The sequence below is a fragment of the Sciurus carolinensis genome, chromosome 2 (genome assembly GCF_902686445.1).
Source record: "Sciurus carolinensis chromosome 2, mSciCar1.2, whole genome shotgun sequence".
NCBI lineage: Eukaryota > Metazoa > Chordata > Mammalia > Rodentia > Sciuridae > Sciurus > Sciurus carolinensis.
In genome coordinates, this window is record NC_062214.1 from 98440357 (window position 1) to 98461551 (window position 21195).

Consider the following 21195-nt stretch of genomic DNA (forward strand, 5'->3'; position numbering starts at 1 on the left):
TACATATACCTCTTTTTGGGATATTAGTTCAGTACTTTTATACAAATCTGAGTGTGTTCCACATTGGTGACATGTATTTTTGCAGTAAGTTTTGTTTTGTTCTTAGAGCATGTCTAAAGTAATACATGCACTAGTGCTGTGGTCTGTGGCAAAATTACTGTAATTCAAATTGGAAAACAAAATGTTTCCAGACTTTGTCCAACATTTATTCCTATGGCAAAGGAAATTACTATGTAATACTAATTACTTCTTATGCTGGTATGTTTTAAGCTACTCTATGAAGTATGTGAAACATCAATATTTATGGATTAGTAGATGGTCTGATGTCTTTGAAATGTGAGAGAGGAGTAAAATTGGTGTTAGCAATTTATGACACTCATAAAACAATAAAATTTGTTTAAAATTTTAAATTTGATCTTCTACAGGTACAATTTACTAAGGAATTAACTGACAGTGCTTATTAGTATTCTTTTAGCTCATGCTACTAGAATTATATAGTAGACATTGAACTTAAGCAAATATCTCACAACCAAAAGCAGTATCATTCACTCCACCATGACCACAATAAGTAGCAATACTAATCTTCACTTATTAAGAAGTGACTAAGATACCATAAAACTCCTCTAATTTACTTGAAATTTGTAATTATTGATACAAAGACTTGAATGCAGTTTACTTTGTATTATCTGGTGGGAAGACTTGTTAATAAAAGTCATAATCAAGATTTAAAGAAAAATGTTTAATTTTGAAGGCAAATTAAAAACTTTTTTAAATTTTAGAGGCATTATTTAAGAAAATTAGTTTTAAATCATTCTTATTTTGTCATAAAAACAGATAACCAAGAGAATTGTAATAGGTAATACTTGGCCAGTGCACATTTATATATTTGAAATCACATGCTTGAAAAAAAATAATAACTGCTCATGAGTGCTTAAACTGCATATCTTTTTAAAATATTAAATATTTTAGACTTTTATCAATTCAACTGTCCTGAATTAATGTTTTACTACACCAGTGAGTATATTAGAAGTAAATGTGTACCTACGTTATGTTAATAACATTTCTATACAGCATCATATTTGGCATGGTGGTTGTGGTATGTTTTGTACTTTTGATTGTCAACTTTTGATAGGCTCAATATAGCAATAAATCTGACTTAGTCTTAATATTTTTTAAAATGCCAGGTACCATATTGTGTCAGAATTTCATTATATTTGACTTGAGTGCTCATATTTTCATAGGTCTATTTTTGTGTTAAAAATTTTAATATTACATGTTAGGGCTTATGTGTGTATGCTGTGTGTGTGTGTGTCTAATATTTTCAATATAATCTTTTAGAACTGGGTGTTTCTATTTTAATCATAGAGGTTTAAAGAAGTATTAGTATTAAATGATCATGAACTGTTTTGTGGCAAAGTTTAAGTATGAGATTACTAGATCACTCCAAATTGCTCATTATCCTCTTATGGTTTATATAGGTTACAATTTTAAAAGAAATACAATTGTCTTGGTAACTGATAGATTATAGTAAATCATGGGTAGTTTGTTTAAAGGCTTCCAAGTGTTAAATCAATTACATTCTCTGTTCTGAAATACTTTTTAACGATTACTATAAATAGTAGTAAGCCAGTTCTCCTTTTTCAAGATGTTTAACTCTTACAGTTTCTCCCTTCTGATCCTATCCCTTTCTTCCCTAAACACCATGCTAGAATTTAAAACTGGATTTTACTTTGCCTTCCACTTTTCGGTTTTTTAGTCTAAAGTAATAAGACAAGTAAAGATTCTACTGTTAAGACAGTCCATGTTATTGTTGGCTATTCTTTTCAGGGATAATGCTAATGTCATTTGTGCATTGTACAAGGAATGTCAGTATATAGACCTACTATTGGTAGAAATGATGTATGGCAGGCTTTCTTGAATAATGTGTATGGTAAGTTTGTTTCCTATAGTGTTATTATGCTGAAGATTCTTTTAAATAAAGCTAGTTTTTAAAGAGAAAAAGACCTGTTTTAAGTGTTTGGCTTTCATCTTTCATCAGGACAAATAGTTGTGAGCATCTTGGCTTTGGTTGGGATATGTCCAACAAAACATCAAGTGGGAGTATGGCCTCCAATTTACCACGAATTTAATTTTATACTGAGAGAACCAACATTTTTGGTCAGGCCCTGTTATATACATTATTTTTCTTGCAGTAGATTACGTACAGAATAATCATACTTAATTTCTAAAAAGTCAGGAATGATCATATGCCAAAATGCTGTGGGTAAAAGAAGAGTGGGTGATTTTTCTCATTGTATTAGAGGAGGGAGGAGGATAGGAAAAGGAAAGACAGTGGGTTGAATCCAAAATAAATTTTCATATGTACTTATATGAATATACTGAAGTGAATCCCACCATCGTGTACACCCTTGAGAATGGGAGCCTAACTAGAATAAGATCTACTCCATGCTTGTAGAGTTATATCAAAATGAATTCTGTCATGTGCAACTAAAAGGAATCAATAAAAAATGTAAAATAAACGTATTCTTTTGGGGAGGAGAAAATATAATTTTTAAGAGTAAAGAGGAAAAAATAAGAAAAAGTATCAAATAAATTTGACATGAAAAATTCTGATAGAAAAAACAACTAACAAATACTTTTGAAATTTTAATCCACTCAAGATAAAAAGAATAGCCTGAAAATGAATTTAAGGTAAGTCTATTTAGGACTGTGAAATGTAAACTAAAAAAATTAAAATGAAATTATGGGACTGGGGTTGTGGCTCAGTGGTAGAGTGCTTGCCTAGTGGTAGTGTGAGGCACTGGGTTTGATCCTAAGCATCATAAAATAAATAAATAAAATGAAGGTATTGTGTCCATCTACAACTAAAAATATTTTTCAAAAAATGAAATTATGAAACCCAAATAAGTAGACATTATTCAACATTTATTGTCAGACTCTGTTCTAGGGCTAAAACTAGAGTAGTATATGAGACAAAAAAAAATCACAAATCTCAGTAAGTTTTTATTTTAGTGATGCAGACAACAAACTATAAAGAAAGGATAAGTACTATGAAGAAATAAAGGTCATGGAATAGGTTGTTTTGGAACTGGTGGGCAGGAGGCGCAAAGTAATTCATAGTTTTTAATAACTTAAAATATATTTAGGTGAAGAGTTGGAGTAAGGAAGACCATCACAGTGGTAACTGGAGAAGAGAATTCCAGGTAACAGCAGGAACTATGGTCCTGTGGCAGGATCATGCTTGACTTATTACAGATTTTTCAACTTGTGCGTCTGGAATGAAGTGAACAAGAGGAAGACTGACAGGAGATGGGATCAGAAATTTTACCGGAAGCCAGATAATGTAAGGCTTTGTCCACCAATTATTGAATGGACAAATCTTTATACATGCATATAATGTAAAAAGAATGAACTGATACACATTCTGAAAGCAAAAGAATGGGCATAGAATTCAGTTCAGTAGTTGCCAGGAATGGGAACTAAGGGTGGGAGGAGGGGACTGATTGCAAAGAAAAATTAAGAAATGCTTTGGTGAAATGGAAATGTTCCCTATCTTGGTTTTGCCTGAAGTTATTTGACTGTCAAGACTCAGAATTATATATCTCAAAAGGGTAATTTTTTTAAAGTGTTGGTTATTGAACACAGGGTCTCATGCATGCCCGCAAGTGCTCTACAACTGATTTATTCCCTCAGTGCAAAAGGGTGGATTTTTACTGCATGTAAATTATACCTCAGTAAACTAACTTTAAAAAAAATTGATTAGAGGTCAGGGAACAGGACTTACTTTCATATATTCCCTGTAAGTAAGAGGACTTGTTTATTTTGACTAAGGAGTGATATTTTTTAAATTGAAATGCAGCTACAGGAGTATTTGAGAGTTAATCTATAGTCTTAAATGCACCTATGAAAAACAAGGACATATTTTTAAAATATATATTCAACTCAAGAAGTTGAAAGATAGAAGACAAATCCTAAAGAAAGTAGAATAGAAACAAATATAAGGGTTGGGGATATAGCTCAGTTGGTAGAATGCTTGCCTTGCAAGCACAAGGCCCTAGGTTCAATCCCTAGCACTGCCAAAAAAAAAAAAAAAAAACCCAAACAAACAAACAAAAAAACAAATATAAAGTTAGTGAAATAAAAAGCAAAATAAAGATGGGAGAAAATCAGCAAAACTAAAGGTTAATTTTGCTAGTCTTTCAAAAGACTCGTAAACATTCAATAAGGGGATGGAGATCATACAAATTTAAAATATTAGAAATAAAAATGTGAACATAATCTTGGAGTAGAAAATGCTATGAACAGTCTATGTCAATGGAGACTAAGGTTAGTTGGAGAAAGATTGAGGAATAGGATATTGGTGTAACCCCATACACCGACATGACCAGGTGGTGATCAGTGTTAATATCACCAGGCATGGGACCAATCAACATCTTATGCTCCTGATATGAGTGAGGCACTTAGGAAGGCACAATGTCATCTCTGTGATATCCCTGCCAAGAATGCATGATCTGCCTCTCATGGTGGGGAAACATCAGATAGATCCACCTCGGGGGTTGTCCTACAAAAGGTAAGGTCTGCAGTCTCCAGACTGGAGAAAACTGAAGAGATGTGATAACACACTGAAATGTTCCCAGATGGGTTCTGAAGTAGAAATGAAAGAGTCATTGTGGGTAAAATATAAATGGGGTCTGTAGATTGGAGAATAATGTATTAATATTTATTTCCTTACTTGGAAGATTGTATTGACAACCTGTAGAAGAGTTTGGGGTAATTACATACTGGAATATTTAGCAGTAATGGGACATCATTCCTGCAGCTTGCTGTCATCAGAACAAGACTGATGGGTATGAGTATGAGAGTGTGAGTAAGGGTGTGTATGTGTAGAAAGAATACAGAGAAATTTAACATTAGGGAATCTGGGTGAAGTCATATAAGTGTTATATACTGCTTTTGCAACTTTGAAGCTTGAAATTATTTAAGATTAAATTATTCATATATATATGTGCCTCATATAGACCATGTTAAAAGCTAGCATCCCAAGATATCCAAGGGAGTTTCCCTACAAAAGGCAATTACACTGTGATCCTGAGAAGTGCACCTTATAGGCTATTTAAGCCCAGGCACCTCTTTTCTTGGTTCCCAGATGGAATCCCAAACCTCACTAAAACTTTACATTTGCTAACTCTTGTTTCTCTTTTTTTAGATTGTATGCTTTAGTTTCCGCTTATTCTTGGCCAAGTTTATCAATCCATCTGTCTTGTCTAACGTGTGGTCTGGGCTCTTTCTACAGCTATGTCCAGTGACCACTAGACCATTCTTAACTGCATAGTAGAGAGAAGACCTGGTGAATATTTGCCAGTCTGATTTGCACATCACCAATAAGTTATTCCCCATTGGGAATAACAATAAGCAGCAATGATTGGGAATTTTCTTTTATATTCTGGTCATTTTGTGGTCTTTACCAGGTGGATGAAGGGCATCTATTCTCTCAGGTTAGAATAATCACAAGAATATCTGAGTTGGCTGTGGTGGCGCATGCCTGTAATCCCAGAGGCTCAGGAGGCTGAGACAGGAGGATTGGGAGTTCAAAGATAGCCTCAGCAATGGTGAGGTGCTAAGCATCTCAGTGAGACCCTTTCTCTAAATAAAATACGAAATAGGACTGGGGATGTGACTCAGTGGTAAAGTGCCCCTGAGTTATCCCCAGTACCAAAAAAAAAAAAAAAAAATATATATATATATATATATATGTATACATATACAAACACACACACACACACACACACACACACATATATTACTAAAATGCAAAAACACCTCAAGAAGGTAGTACACCAAAATCAAGGGGGTTTTATTACAGGGATGTGAGGTTGGTTTAATATATGCAAATCGATAATTGTAACTTACCATGTAGAATTAAAAACAAAAATCACGTAATCATTTCAAAAGATAAAAGACCTTTGACAAAATTCAGCATCCATTCATGTTAATAATACTGGAGAAACTAGGAATAGTAGAAACTTACATCAACATTATAAAAGCTATATATGACAAACCTCAACATCATACTCAATGGAGAAAAACTGAAAGCATTGTCTCTAAAAGGAACAAGACAAGGAAGTTCACTCTCACCACTCCCAGAGCAATCAGTCAAGGGAAGAAAATTAAGGGATACAAATAAGAAAAAAAGTCAAATTATTTCTGCTTGCTGATGCCATGATCCTAAATCTGGAAAACCAAAAAAACTCCACCAGAAAACTTCTAGAGGTGATAAACAAATTTACCAAAGTAGCAGGACACAAAATCAACATTCATAAGTCAACAGTTTTTCTATACTTCAATAGTAAATCTGCTGAGAAAAAAATCAAGTAAACTATCCCTCTCACAGGAACCTAAAAAAAAATACATAGGAATAAATCTAACTAAAGAGGCAAAAGACCTCTACAATGAAAAGTATAGAACACTGAAGATAGAAATTAAAGAAGACCTTAGAAGATAAAAAGACCTCCCATGTTTTGGGACAGATAGAATTAATATTTTCAAAATGGCCACCTTACCAAAAGCAATATACAGATTCAATGCAATCAAAATACCGATAACATTCTTCATATAACTAGAACAAATAGTCCTAAAATTCATTTGAAAGAATAAAAGACCCAGAATAACCAATGCAATACTGGAGGCATCATAATACCTGGTCTCAAATCATCCTACACTGCTATAGTAACAAAAACAAAATCGACATGAAGATCAATGGAAAAGAATAGAAAACACAGAGACAAACCCACGTCCTTACAGTCACGTGATACTTGACAAAGGTGCCAAACACACCTGTTGGAGAAAAGATAGCCTTTTTAACAAATGGTACTGGGGAAACTGGATATCATATGTAGAAGAATGAAACCATATTCCTATCTCTCACCCTGTACACATGTCAAATCAAAGATGTAAAAATTAGACCAGAAACTTTGCAACTGCTAGATGTAAACAGAGGGTCAACTTATTGGCACGGACACTAATTTTATTAATCACATCCCTAAAGCTCAAGAAGTGAAACCATGAATTAGTAAGTGGGGTTACATTAAATTATAAGGCTTCTGCACAGCAAAGGAAATGAATAAGAAAGTGAAGAAAGAGCCTATAGAATGAGAAAATCTTGGCCAGTTACTCCTCCAATGGGTAATTAAAATCCAGAATATATAGAGAATTCAAAACACACACACACACACACACACAAAACACACACAAAACCTGAATCAGTAAATGGGCAAAAGAAATTAACAGATATTCCTCAAAACAAGAAATGTGAGTGATCAATAAATAAATGAAAACAATGTTCAACATTCCTGGCAATCAGACAGATTGAGATTTCATCTCACTCCAGTTAGAATGGCGATCATCAAGAATAAACAAAAATGCTGGCAAGGATGTGGGGGAAAGGGCACAGTCATACGTTGCTGGTGGGACTGCAAATTAGTATAACCACTGTGGAAAGCAGTATGGAAATTTCCCAGAAGACTAGGAATAGAACTATCCTATGACCCAGCCATACTACTCTTTGGTATTTACCCAAAAAAATTAAAATTAGCATACTATAGCCATACAGGCACATCAACATTTATAGCAGCACAATTTACAATAGCCAAGTTATGGAACCAACCCCAGTGCCTGTCAACAGATGGATGGATATAGAAAATGTGGTACATATACACAATGGAGTGTGGTACATATACACAAGGTAGTGTATATCTGCAATCCCAGATAACGTGGGAGTCTAAGTCTTAAAGAAGAATAAAATTATGGCATTTGCTGGGAAGTAGATGGAAATTGAGAACATCATGCTAAGTGAAATAAAGAAAATCAAGGGTCAACTGTTTTCTCTCATATGCGGAAGCTAGAACAAAGTAAGGAAAAAGAGGGGCATATCCCACAAAAATAGAGGGGAGATGAGTGGAGGAAGGGAATTGAAGGGGAGAGAGAAGGGATGGGAAAAGTGAGTAACTACAGAATGAATTTGATGAAGTTATGTGATGTGTATATATGAATATACCACAGTGAATTCCACACACACACATATATATATATATATATATATATCCATAAAGCACCAATTTTTAAAAATCCTAAATAAATAGAAGAAAGTTCAGTTGAGCAGAGTAAAGGGAATAAATGGAGGGAGGAGGAGAGAGAAGAAGAAAGTCCAGGAAATTGAAATGGAATAAATTATATTCCATGTATGTATGGAATGTATGGTTATAATATACTAATAAGAACATTTTCTAAAAAATTTATCTGGTAAGGCAAGGTAGTGTATACCTGTAATCCCAGATAACGTGGGAGTCTAAGGAAGGAAGATCACTGGGACTGACCTGGGAAACACAGCGAGACCCTGTCTCAAAATGAAATTTAAAATAAGAGCTTGGGCTGGGTGTGGTGGTGCATGCATGTAATCCTAGCCATTCAGGAGGCTGAGGCAGAAGAGTCACAAGTTTAGGCCAGGGTCAGCAACTTAGGGAAACCATGTTTCCTGGGGTGGGGAGGTTGGGGTTGTAACTCCATGGTAGAGCTCTTGCCTAGCATGTGTGAGGCACTGGGTTTGATCCTCAGCACCACATAACAATAAATAAAATAAAGGTATTATGCCTGTATACAACTAAAAATATTTTGTAGAAAGAAAGAAAAGGAAAGAAGAGGAAAGGAAAGAAAAGAAGAAAAAAAAAAAAGGAAAGGGTGGATTGGGGATATAGCTTTCAGTGGAAGAGCACTCTGGGTTCAATGCCCTAGTACCAAAAAAAAAAAAAAAAAAAAGAGGGCTAGGGATGTAGCTCAATGGTATGTGTAGGTTCAATCCTCAGTAAAACACACACACTCTATGTCTTGTCCTAGTTATATTAGTTTGGAGTAAAATGCAAATGTACATTTTACTCTTAAATATTTGAGTTTTTCTCATGAAGGTAATTTTTAATCTGAATTTTCTGTTTCTTAGGTAGATTTAATATGATAAATTGATATTATTCTTATGTAATATTTTAGATAATGTGCAATGAAGAATTCCACTTCGACAAACTGATTTATAATTCTGACCATCTTTTTAATATCAAGACTGTATTATGCTCTGTGGTATGTCAATTAAGTATTAACTTTAAGACCTTGTACTACATTGATTTAATTCATGAATAATCTTAGACTACTTTGGTAATTTCTGAGTAATACATAATACCAAAATTAATTCTAGTCATGATGCATAATTGACTTACATACACATTTGGGTTTTAATTTTTTGCAATGGTAAGGATAAAACCCAGGACCTTGGCATGGCAGGCAAGTGCAAGTGCTGTACAACTGAGCCACATCTTCCGGCCTTAGGTTTTATGTTTATAGCTTATAGAGTGGTTCTATATTAGGATCTTGTTAAGGAGTAGAGTCATTTTTCCCACTGTAATGTGTGGAAAGATATGTGTGTGGCTGTAAAGTTTGTGTTATGTGTACTCATAACCTTTGCTTATAGTATAAAAGAGTTCTCAATTGCCTCTTCTCAATGGTTTCTGGGAAGAAGTAGTTTCTTTGATTAAAGTTTCTAATACTATAGGTGATAAAGATTATCAACTATGGTTCGGATGTGGTTTTTCCCTCAAAGTTTCATGTGCCATAAGCTTGATGATCAATGTAGCAGTATTGCGAGGTAGTGGACTTTTAAGAAGTAGAGTCAAGTAAAAAGGAATTAGATCATTGGAATTGGTGCCCTCAGGAGAGAATAGTGCTTGTCTCTCCAAGGAGCTAGTTCCCAAGAGAATGGGAATGTAAAAGAGCGAGCTGGACCCTGGAATCTGATCTTAGGGTTTCAGCTAAATACGTACTTTTCTTAACAGTAACCCGGCCTTTGTACAATAATGGAAAACAAACTAAAATACTATCCTAGATGCAAAGTGGTGAGAAAAAGTAGAGAGTAATTTTATTCTAAAATATTTGATGCAGAATGTTAGAGAATAGTAAAGGTTGAAGCCTAAATAGATTAGCAACATCATAAAAGTCAAGCACACAGTGAACTTTTGTTGCCTTGTGTTATGGTTTAAATATTTGGTGTCCCCAAAAAACTCATGTGTGAGGTAACATAAAGAACATTCAGAGGTGAAATGATTGGGTTATGAGAACCTTGGGGTACATATTTACATCTGGTAAGTAGAGTCTATCTGCTTTCTGATCATCATGTGAGCTGCTTTCCTCTGCCACAGTCTTCTGCTGTGATGTTCAACCTCAACTCAAGGCCCAAGGTCTGGAGCTGGCTATCTATGGACTGAGATTTCTGAAACCAAAGAAACTTTTCCTCCTCTAAATTGTTCATGTCATATCTTTTAGTAATTGCAGCAAAAAAGCTGACTAAAAGACCTTGGTTTATATATCTATAGATAATAAGTTTGAAAAGGATGAATGATATTTGCTAAAAAATTTGATCAATTTTGTTCAGTTTGTTGATATAATTTTTAAAAATTTAAGATAAAATAAATTTTTAAAGTTTTTAATTATTAACTATTTTTAAAAATATTTTTAGTTGTAAATGGACACAATATCTTTTTATGTCTTTATTGTTATGTGGTGCTGAGGATCGAACTCAGTGCCTCACACACGTGAGTGAGGCAAGTGCTGTACCATTGAGCTAAATAAAGCCCCAGCCCCTAATTGTTAACTATTTTAATATAAAACTAGGATTTATCTTTTCCCTTATGTTAAAATGATAAATTAGTCTTAGGACCTATACTCTGTTATTAAAAACAGATAATAATAAATTATTCATTACCTTCTATATAATCTGCTCAGATAACTGAACTGTTAGAGCTCACCAGAAAATTATTCTTTACTTTACACCAATTATGTCATATGCTTATTGCAAAACAAACAAAAACAAAACAAAACAAAACAAGAAAACTCAAAGTACTTGTGCCTTAAAAGTTAAAATTCCTTATAGTTGTGTTATTTTTTTGATTTGTTCTTTTTCATTATATATGACAGTAGAATCTATTTTGATATGTTTATATAAGCTTGGAATATCATATTCTAGTTAGGATCCAAGTCTTTTGGATATAAATGATGTTGGGATTCACAGTGGCTTATTCATATATGTATATAGGAAAGTTATGTCAGATTCATTCCTCTGGCTTTCCTATTCCTTTTCCTATTTCTCCTCTTTTCCCTTCACTTCCTTTTTCTAATCCAATGAACTTCTATTCCCCTCATCCCCTCTTGTTGTGGGTTGGCATCCACATACCAGAGGGAACATTCAGCCTTTGCCTTATTTCACTTAGCATGATAGTCTCCGCACCCATCCAATTTACTGGTGAATGTCATAAAGTCATTCTTCTTTTTGGATGAGTAATATTCCACTGTGTATCTATATCACAATTTCTTTATTAATTCATCTGTCAATTGGCATCTATGTTGGTTCCATAGATTAACTATTGTAAATTGTGCTGCTATAAACACTGATGTGGTGGCATCACTGTAGTATGTTGTTTCTAAGTTCTTTGGGTATATACCAAAATGTGGGATAACTGGATCAAATGTTGGTTCTATTCCAAGTTTTCTGAGGAATCCCCATACTATTTTCCAGACTGGTTGCACCAATTTGCAGTCCCACCAGCAATGTATGAGCATACCTTTTTTCCTGCATCCTTGCCAACATTTATTATTACTTGTATTCTTGATAATTGCCATTCTGATGGGAGTGAAATGGAATCTCAGTATAGTTTTCATTTGCATTTCTCTAATTGCTAGAGATGTTAAACATTTTTTCATATATTTGTTGACTGTATTTCTTCTTTTGAGAAGTGTCTGTTTACTTCCTTTGCCCATTGATTGATAGGGTTATTTGGGTGGGGTTTTTTGTTGTTGTTGTTGTTGTTAAGCTTTTTGAGTTTTTTGTATATCCTGGAAATTAATACCTTATCTGAGGTACAGGTGGTGAAGATTTTCTTCCATTCTGTTGACTCTCTTTTCACACTCTTGATTGTTTCCTTTGGTGTGAAGAAACTTTTTAGTTTGATACTGTCCCATTTATTGATTCTTTTTTTAACATCATTTTTTATAACTTTATTATTATTTTTTTCATGTGGTGCTGAGGCTTGAACCCAGTGCCTCACACAGGCTAGGCAAGCACTCAACCACTGAGCCACAACCCCAGCCCCCATCATTTATTGATTCTTGATTTTACTTTTTACACTTTAGGAGTCTTATTGAGGAAGTCAGTTTCTAAACTAATATGATGCTGTGTTGGGTCTACATTTTCTTCTAGTAGTCACAGGGTCTCTGGTCTAATACCTAGGTTCTTGATCCACTTTGAGTTGAGTTTTGTGCAGGGTCAGAGATGGGGCTAAATTTTATTCTACTACATATGGATTTCTAATTTCCCCAGAACCATGTGTTATACAGGCCATCTTTTCTCCATTGTATGTTTTTGGCACCTTTGTCTAGTATGAGATAACTGTATTTATGTGTGTTTGTCTCTGTCTTTTGTTCTGTTCTATTGGTATGCCTGTCTCTTTTGGTGCCAATACCATGCATTTTTTGTTACCCTAGCTTGGAAGTATAATTTAAGGTTTGGTAATGTGATGCTTCCTGCTTTACTCTTCTAAGGATTACTTTGGATATTCTGGGCCTCTTATTTTTCCAAATAAATTTCATGACTGCCTTTTCTATTTCTATGAAAAACATCATTGGAACTTTAATAGAAATTGCATTAAATCTGTATAGCATTTTTGGTAGAATGGCCATTTTGACATTATTAATTCTGCCTATCCAAGAATATGAGAGATCTTTTCATCTTCTAAGGACTTTTTAAATTTCTTTCTTTAGTGTTTGGTAGTTTTCAATGTTGAGGTCTTTCACCTCTTTTGTTAGATTTTTTTCCCAAGTATTTTATTTTGGGATAGTTTTCCTAATTTCTCATTCAGCTAATTCATCATTATTGTATAGGAATGCAAGTGATTGATGAGTGTTTTTGTATCCTGCTACTTATCTGAATTTAATTTTGAGTTCTGGAAGTTTTCTGGTGAAGTTTTTTGGTTCTTCTAAATATAGAATCATGTTGTTGGCAAATAATGAGAGTTTGAGTTCTTCTTTTCCTATTCATATCCCTTTAATTTTTTTCACCTTTCTGATTGCTCTGGCTAGAGTTTCAAGGACTATGTTGAATAGAAGTGGTGAAAGAGGATATTCATGTCTTGTTCCAGCTTTTAGAGAGGATGCTTTCAGTTTGTCTCCATTTAGAATAATATGGGCCTTGGGTTTAACATACATAGCTTTTATAATGTTGAGGTATGTTCCTACTATCCCTAGTTTTTCTAGCGTTTTAAACATGAATGGATACTGTATTTTGTCAAATGTTTTTTCTTCACCTTTTGAGATAGCCATGTGATTCTTTTTATTTTATTTTATTTTATTTTATTCATTTATTTATATGTGGTGCTGAGAATCAAACCCAGTGCCTCACACATGCTAGGCAAGCGCTCTACCACTGAGCCACAACCCCAGCCCTGCCATGTGATTCTTGTCTTTAAGTCTATTTATGTGGTGAATTACAATTATTGATTTCCATATGTTGAACCAAACTTGCATCCCTAAGATGAACCCCACTTGGTCATGGAGCAGTATCTTTTTAACATATTTTTGTATGTAATTAAGAATTTTATTAGAATTTTTGCATCTGGGCTGGGGTTGTAACTTAGTGATAGAGCACTTGCCTAGCACATGTAAGGCTCTGGGTTCGATACTCAGCACCACATAAAAATAAATAAATAAAATAAAGGTAGTATGTCCATCTACAACTAAAAATGTGTTTAAAAGGAATTTTTGGATCTATTTTCATCAAGGATATAGGTCTGACATTTTCTTTCCTTGAAGTGTCTTTGGTTTTGGTATCAGTGTGATACTAGCTTTATAGATTGAGTTTGGAAGGATTCCCTCCTTTGCCATTTCATGGAATAAATTAAGGAGGAATGGTGTTAGTTCTTCTTTAAAGGTATGGTAGAACTTGACTGGGAATCCATCCAGTACTGGGCTTTACTTTGGATGCTTTTGATGATGTCTTTTATTTAATTACTTAAATTGTTCTCTCTAAATTTTCTGTGTCCTTCTGGTTCAATTTGGGGAGGTCATATGTCTCTAGAAATCTGTTGATGTCTTCAAGATTTTCTAATTTATTGGTGTAGAAATTTTCAAAAATATTTATGATTATCTTCTGTATTTCAGTAGTCATTATATTTCCTTTTTCATCATGAATTCTAATAACTTGAGTTTTTCCCTCTTTCTTTTGGTTAGCTTGGCTAAGGGCTTATCAATTTTTTTTTTTTCAAAGAACCAACTTTTTGTTTTGTTGACTTTTAGATTTTTTTTTAAGTTTCAATTTTATTGATTTTTGTTCTGATTTTAATTTTTTTCTGTCTTCTATGAATTTTGGTATATATTTGTTTTTTTTCCTAGGGCCTTGAGATGTAATGTTAGAATATTTATTTGTTGACTATTTTTTTAATGAATGAGCTCAATTCCATGAACTTTCCTCTTAGAACCACCTTCATAGTGACCCAGAGATTTTTATATATTGTATCACCATTCTCATTTACCTCTGACTGTTTTTTATTTTGCCACTGAAATATTTCTTTTTATTTCTTCTTATCTCCATTCATCATTCAATAGTGTATTGTTTAGTCTCCATGTGTTAGAGTAGCTTCTATTTTTTATCTTATCATTGATTTCTAATTTCATTCCACTATGATCTGATAGAATGCAAGGTGTTATCTCTGTTTTTTTGGTATTTGTTTAAAGTTACTCTCTTGTCTAAGGTATCATCTATTTTAAAAAATGAAAGATGTGCTGCTGAGAAGAAAGCATATTCAGTATTTGATGGATGAAATATTCTATATATGTCTGTTAAATCTTAATTACTAATGGTATTTTTTAGTTCTAAAACTTCTTTAATTAGTTTTTATTTGGAATATCTATCCAGTGATGAATGAAGTGTATTAAAGTCACCCAGTGTTACTGTGTTGTGGTCTATTTGATTCTTGATATTGAAAAGGGTTTTTTTGATGTATGTAGATACTCCATTGTTTGGGGCATAAATATATACAATTGTTATTTCTTGTTGTTGAATAATTCCCTTAAATAGTATGAAATAAACTTCTTTTCCTCTTCTGATGAACTTCAGCTTGGAGTCCACTTTATCTTATATAAGACTGGAAACCCATTCGTGTTTATGAGTTCCATGTGAATGATAAGTTTTTTTACCATCCTTTCACCTTCAGTCTGTGGATCTTTTTGCTTAAGAAGTGAGTCTCTTGGTTGTTGGGTCTTGTTTTTTAATCCAATCTGCCAGTCTTTGTCTTTTGATTGATGAGTTATTTACATTCGATGTTATTTTTGAGAAATTATTTTTATTCCCTGTCATTTTGACTTATTTCTGTCTTTTAATTTGAATTATTTTCTCCTTTGATTGACTGTTCTTCTACTGGTTCCTCCCTTTGCTGATTTTAACTTTTATTTTTCATTTCTTCTTCATGAAATATTTTATTGAGTGTGTTTTGTTATGCAGGCTTTCTAGTTGTGAATTCTTTTAAATTTTGTTTATCATGAAGATTTTTATTTCATCATCAATTTTGAAGCTTAATTTTGCTGCGTTATTCTTGGCTGGCATCCATTTTCTTTCAGAGCTTGGTATATATTATTCCAAGACCTCTTACCTTTGAGGATCTGGGGTGAGACATCAGCTGTGATCCAGATTGGTTTCCTTCTAAATGTGATCATCATTTTTCTCTCACAGTCTTTAAAATTCTCTCCTTGTTTTCTGTGTTAAGCATTTTCATACTAATGTGACTTGGTGTGTGTCTGTTGTAATTTTGTATATTTGGGGTCCTCTAAACCTGCTGTATTTGATTTTTCATTTTATTCTTTAAGTTTGGGACATTTTCTGATATTATTTCAATGAAAAGATTATTCACTCCTTTAGTTTGTATTTCAGAGCTTCATCTGTCCTGATGAATCTTTTTTTTTAAGCTTTATTTTATCACTCTTATCAAACACACATCAGAAAGCATATCAACAGTGCATCTTATGGTAAGTCAGTTTACAACAAAACTGAACAAGGCAATTGTGTTTACAGAAAAAGTTTTCAGCAAAAAGTACGCAATACAGTCCATCAAAATGCAGTGTTCATACTTTTTAGGTATGTAGGAAAGTGTAAAATAAAAGTTCTTTGCTACTCAGCAAGAAAAAACAAGTCTGAAAAACTTGACTGGAAATCAGAAATTGAGAGATTTTTGAAAAGAACTTCCTGTCCTGATGAATCTTAAAGTTGGTCTTTTCATGTTATTCCATGTTACTTGAAAATTCTGTTCATGGTCTCCTAACATCTTTTCACCATAGTCAACTTTATTTTCAAGATTATATATTTTTCTTCATTGTTTGAAACTCTTGTCTTCCAAGTGATCTTGTCTGTTGGTGATGCTTTCCATTGAATTTTTTTTGAAGGGCATAATAGTTTATTTTTAAAAATTGTATCACTCTGATCATGATGACCAGTATACACATGATAATGACTTTTCTCTTGGATATCAACATTGCAGTTTTCTTGTATATGGAAATGCTTCGATAGGACCAAGAACATTAAGAGAATAAAGATCTTAAATGAAAATGGACACTAATAACTTTGGTATTCTAACCCATGGAATTAATTTAAACCCCCTATGAATCAGTGACATAATGTTATGTAGTTATCAAGAACAAAAGTTCTCTTAGAAGTAGGCAGCATGAACTTATACTTTTTTGTACTTTAATCTTTAATTTTTATAATTAAAGCTATGTCCACCATGGCTTCCATTGGATTTTTTTTTTTTTTTTTTTTTTTTTTTGCAGTGTTGGGGATCAAACCCAACGCCTTGTGATTGCAAGGCAATCACTCTACCAACTGAGCTATATCCCCAGCCCATTCCATTGAATTTTTAATTTGGTTTATTGATTCCTTCAGTTCAAGGATTTCCATTTGCAGAATCTCCATCTCTATTAAAATGATCTTTCACTTCCCATATTTTGTCTCTGATTTCACTGATTACATCATCTGTTTCCTTACAGTCAGTTTAACTATGGATTTTCTAAATTCCTTCTCGGACATTTCCTCCACTGTGGTGTCAATGGATTCTGTTATTGATGTATTTTGCTTTGTTTGGGATGGTTCATTCCCTTGCTTTTCATATTGTTTGCGTGTTTACCCATTGTCAGTATGAATCTGAGGAGCGGAGTTTTTACTCTATGAACTTAAACTACTTCACAGTTTTGGGGGGACAAATAACAACAACAACAACAACAACAACAACAACAACCAATGCAAACAATATACAGCATTAAACTAAATACTTAGTTCCTACTCTGACATCTACAATATTAATTGGCACAATAAACAGAAATGTTATGATAAGCAATTGCCAACAGTAAAAACAGTAACTTTGCAAAAGTGCTTGCTCTTTCAAAAGGTGAACAGGGAGAATGAAGGAGAGATGTAGGATGTGATGATTATGAAGAAGGAGCAGAGAAAGTAGAAGTTAAAAATTAAAGGCAGAGTGAAAGAGAAAACAATAGAATTTGACTGTTAGCAAAATAAAAGAGATAAAGAGAATCAAGAGAAATAGGTGAAAAATAACACAGAACAAAACCAAAAGATGCTAATCAAAAATCCTCTCTTTCAAAACAGAGTCATGAAAAATAACTACCTTCAAAAAAGGTTAGAAATGAGAAAAGTCACACAAATATGTGTATGTATAAATGTCCATGAGCCATTCAGCATACAAACAAAAAGAGAGAGACAGAGAAAAGAAAATATTCTTGATGAAAATTTAAAGAATTGTTTCTGTTGCGGTGATCAAAAATTGTCAATGAGAATGTATATTTGTTTTCTGTTCCTAAATGTCTTTCTTTCTTCTTGAGGTATATACTATGCACAAGAGTAGTAGCTGAAGACTGTCAAATTCTTCCTCTTTTTGCATTGCTTGTCAAATTAGCTGGAGTTCAAAAAATTTTGGCTTTCCTTCTCGGTAGTACAAGGTGGGGTATTTGAAGAGTGTGGTTGCTCCACTCTCAGGGTGGGGTCGCCATAGAGTTCTGTGAGAGGAGATCCTGTATGTGGAGCTCCTGAAAGCAGGGTTTAGGTCTAGGTAGCCTCAGCTGCTTCATTAAATGACAATTTGTCTGAAGATTTTAAATTAGTGCACCTCCAGGGCTTGGCAGATGCCAATCCACACTGGGAGACTAAACTGCAGGAGTCTCCCCTGGGTTCCTCTCCTGCAGTGAAGGAGTCAATCCTTTGCCCCCTATGCCTCCTATGGTTCCTGTCCTTCCTGGCCTCTGGGACTCAGTCCCCCAATGCACAGTCACTCTCATCCACCCACTCGAATTTCCCGCCTGCCCCATCTGGTCCTGCAAACTACCAGATTCAAAGGGAGGAGGGACCAAGGATGTCTTGGGTTCAACGTCCCATATTCCCCATGTATAAAACACTCTCCATGGCTGAATTTTTCCTGCTGTCCTGGGCACACTCTGAGTTGTGTGGTGGGCATCTGCCAGGTCTGGATTTTGGACCCAGCTTGTATTACCCAGGTATGGGCTCTTGGACTTGCTCCCATAGCCGTCAGCTGCCAAAACACAACTGGAATATGGTTCCTGCCTCAACTCTTTGCAGACGACAGGGAGACACACAGGTGTATTTCCCACACAAGGACATAGTGTAGCACACCCTCTGGATCAGTCTGACAGTGCCCTTAATCTCTGATTTCTTCATACCGAGACTTGCCATGGTGCCACCTGAAATGTGGGTTCCTTTAGTCCCTCTTCCTGCTTTACCCGTGGTGGGTCCACTCTGGCAGCTGGTGGCAGTGATGGTGGTGGCAGGTTTCCTTCTTTTATTTTATTGTACCCAAACTTCTTAGTCCCCAAGCTGTTCTGGGAGTCCAGTATTAAGTCCCAGTAAAAATCCCTCTTTCACCCATCTCACTGAGAAGCTGGTTATCCACTTTCTTGGCCTCATACCATAAAGCAGTTTGCAAATCTACCTCCTCTACTTGGCCATCTTCCCAGGCTCTGTTGTGTTACTTTTTATATTTTTTGTTGTCTTCTCTTGTAGCTTTGAATTACAGGTAAGCAAGTTAAAGTCATTCATTGTTCTGAGACGAAGACTCTTCCTTAATCATATACCAGAATCTCCTATAACTCTTTTTAAGTTTTCCAAAGATCAATCCCTACACTGCATGTTTAAAAATTTCAGTAATCTTTTAAACATAAACCATGTTTGGGTTTTCCTAAGAGGTCCTTGGGATCTCATAGAGGATTTATTATTTTATCTATATTATGATTTGGATATGAGGTATCCCCCAGAAGTGCCTGTGTTAATGCAGGAATGTTCAAATGTAAAATACTTAGATTATGAGAGCTACAACTTATTCAGTGGATTAATCCATTTGGTGGAGTAATAATTTGAATGGTCTAACTGAATGTTAACTATAGGCAGATGGTGTAACCGAAGAAAGTCACCAGGGGTGAGACTTCCAGGATTTATTTTGTCTTGGTGCCTCAATCCCTCTCTGCTTCCCAGTTGCCATGAGGTGAGTTACTTACCTCTACCATGCCCTTCTGCCACATTGTTCTGATTCACCTCAGGCCTGGAGCAATGGAGTCAGTCTACCATGGACTGAAGATCTGGAACCATAAACCCAAAATAAACTTTTCCTCCTCTAAGTTGTCCTAGTCAGGTACTTTAGTCACAGTGATGAAAAGCTGACGAACACAACTTACTTTTTAAAAAATGGTAAAAATTATTGGTTTATTTTATATGTTTCATATTTCTTATTAGTGCAACATTATTATAAGAACTTCATGGAAAAACTGCCACATCTTAGGCTGGGGTTGTAGCTCAGTGGTAGAACCCTTGCCTAGCACATGTGAGGCACCGGGTTTGATCCTCAGCACCACATAAAAATAAATGAACAAAATAAAGGTACTGTGTCCATCTACAACTAAAAAAAGAAATAAAGAAAAAAATTGTCACATCTAAGGAAAAAACCAACCTTTTCTAGGTTAATCTTTAGGTAAATACTACTGATATAAACATGTTTCATAGATTAGGCAGTAACTGAATTTATCAATGTTCTCACTGACCATAGTGTCCTTTCCCTTGGAGGAAAATATTGATCAAAGCCTTATTAAATAGTTATGTAGTGTAACTCAATAGAAAATTTTTTTTTCCCTTCATTTTCATTTGGTTTTGGTTATTCAGTGTTTTTTTTTTTTTTTAAACGAAAGGTTTTACTGTTTCCCCGGCTGAACTCCTGGGCTCAAACAATGCTCCCTCTTCGGTCTCTCAAGAAGCTGTGACTGCAGACACATGCCACCATGCCTGGCTCTGAGTCTTAATCATCACCAGGTTGTGTTTGCTTTTCTCTCATGCTTGCATGAAGCCTCTGCAATAAACTCCAGATTAGATGCTGAATCTTCAGCCACAGAGGAGACTCCTCTAACGGCATTACAGGAATGACTCTTCCGGGTACTCAGAACTATTGATACTTCAAGAAATTAAGATAGGGGCTGGGAATATAGCTCAGCTGGCAGAACACTTGCCTAGCAAGCACAAGGCTCTGGGCTCAATCCCCAGAACCACATAAATAAAGAAATAAATAGAAATTAAGATAGTGGCAGTGAGAAGCACATGGGTGTAAGAGACACTTCTTAGCAATTGATTGGGTTTGTGGAGCATTCAGTACATGAATATTAAAAGTCTCACTTTTATTTTCTTTCAGATAGAAAACCATTTCATGTCTGCCAGGATGCAGATCAGGAAAAATACTTGTAGTGAAGTTCAAGAAAAAAAGCGATGGTTCTGCTCAAATATCCGGATAGAACAGCAACAATAAATGAGGGCTTTACACAAAATCATACTTAATCCTCTCAACACCCTACTGATAGATACTATTGCCTTCATTTTTTAGATGAAGAAACTAGTGGGTGAGAAACTTGTTCAGGGTCATACAGCTGATAAAAGTAGAGTTGGCATTCTAACCCAGTTTTCCAGACTCCAAAAGCTAGATTGGAGGACCAAATTTGGAAACAAAGGGGTTTTTAAAAAAGGAAAAAGAAATTAATTTAACCTGAAAAGATGTTAACACT

At 34.6% G+C, this 21195-nt stretch overlaps 1 protein-coding gene across 1 annotated transcript in view; it reads left to right on the forward strand.

Moving 5' to 3' along the window:
* Window positions 1-21195, forward strand: part of Dnaaf4 (dynein axonemal assembly factor 4) — a 128812-nt gene that overhangs the window by 40437 nt on the left and 67180 nt on the right. Inside the window, exon 4 of the mRNA XM_047538995.1 lies at window positions 3147-3203. The gene's annotated coding sequence lies outside the window, so the exon portion shown is untranslated. The remainder of the gene's footprint in view (window positions 1-3146; window positions 3204-21195) is intronic.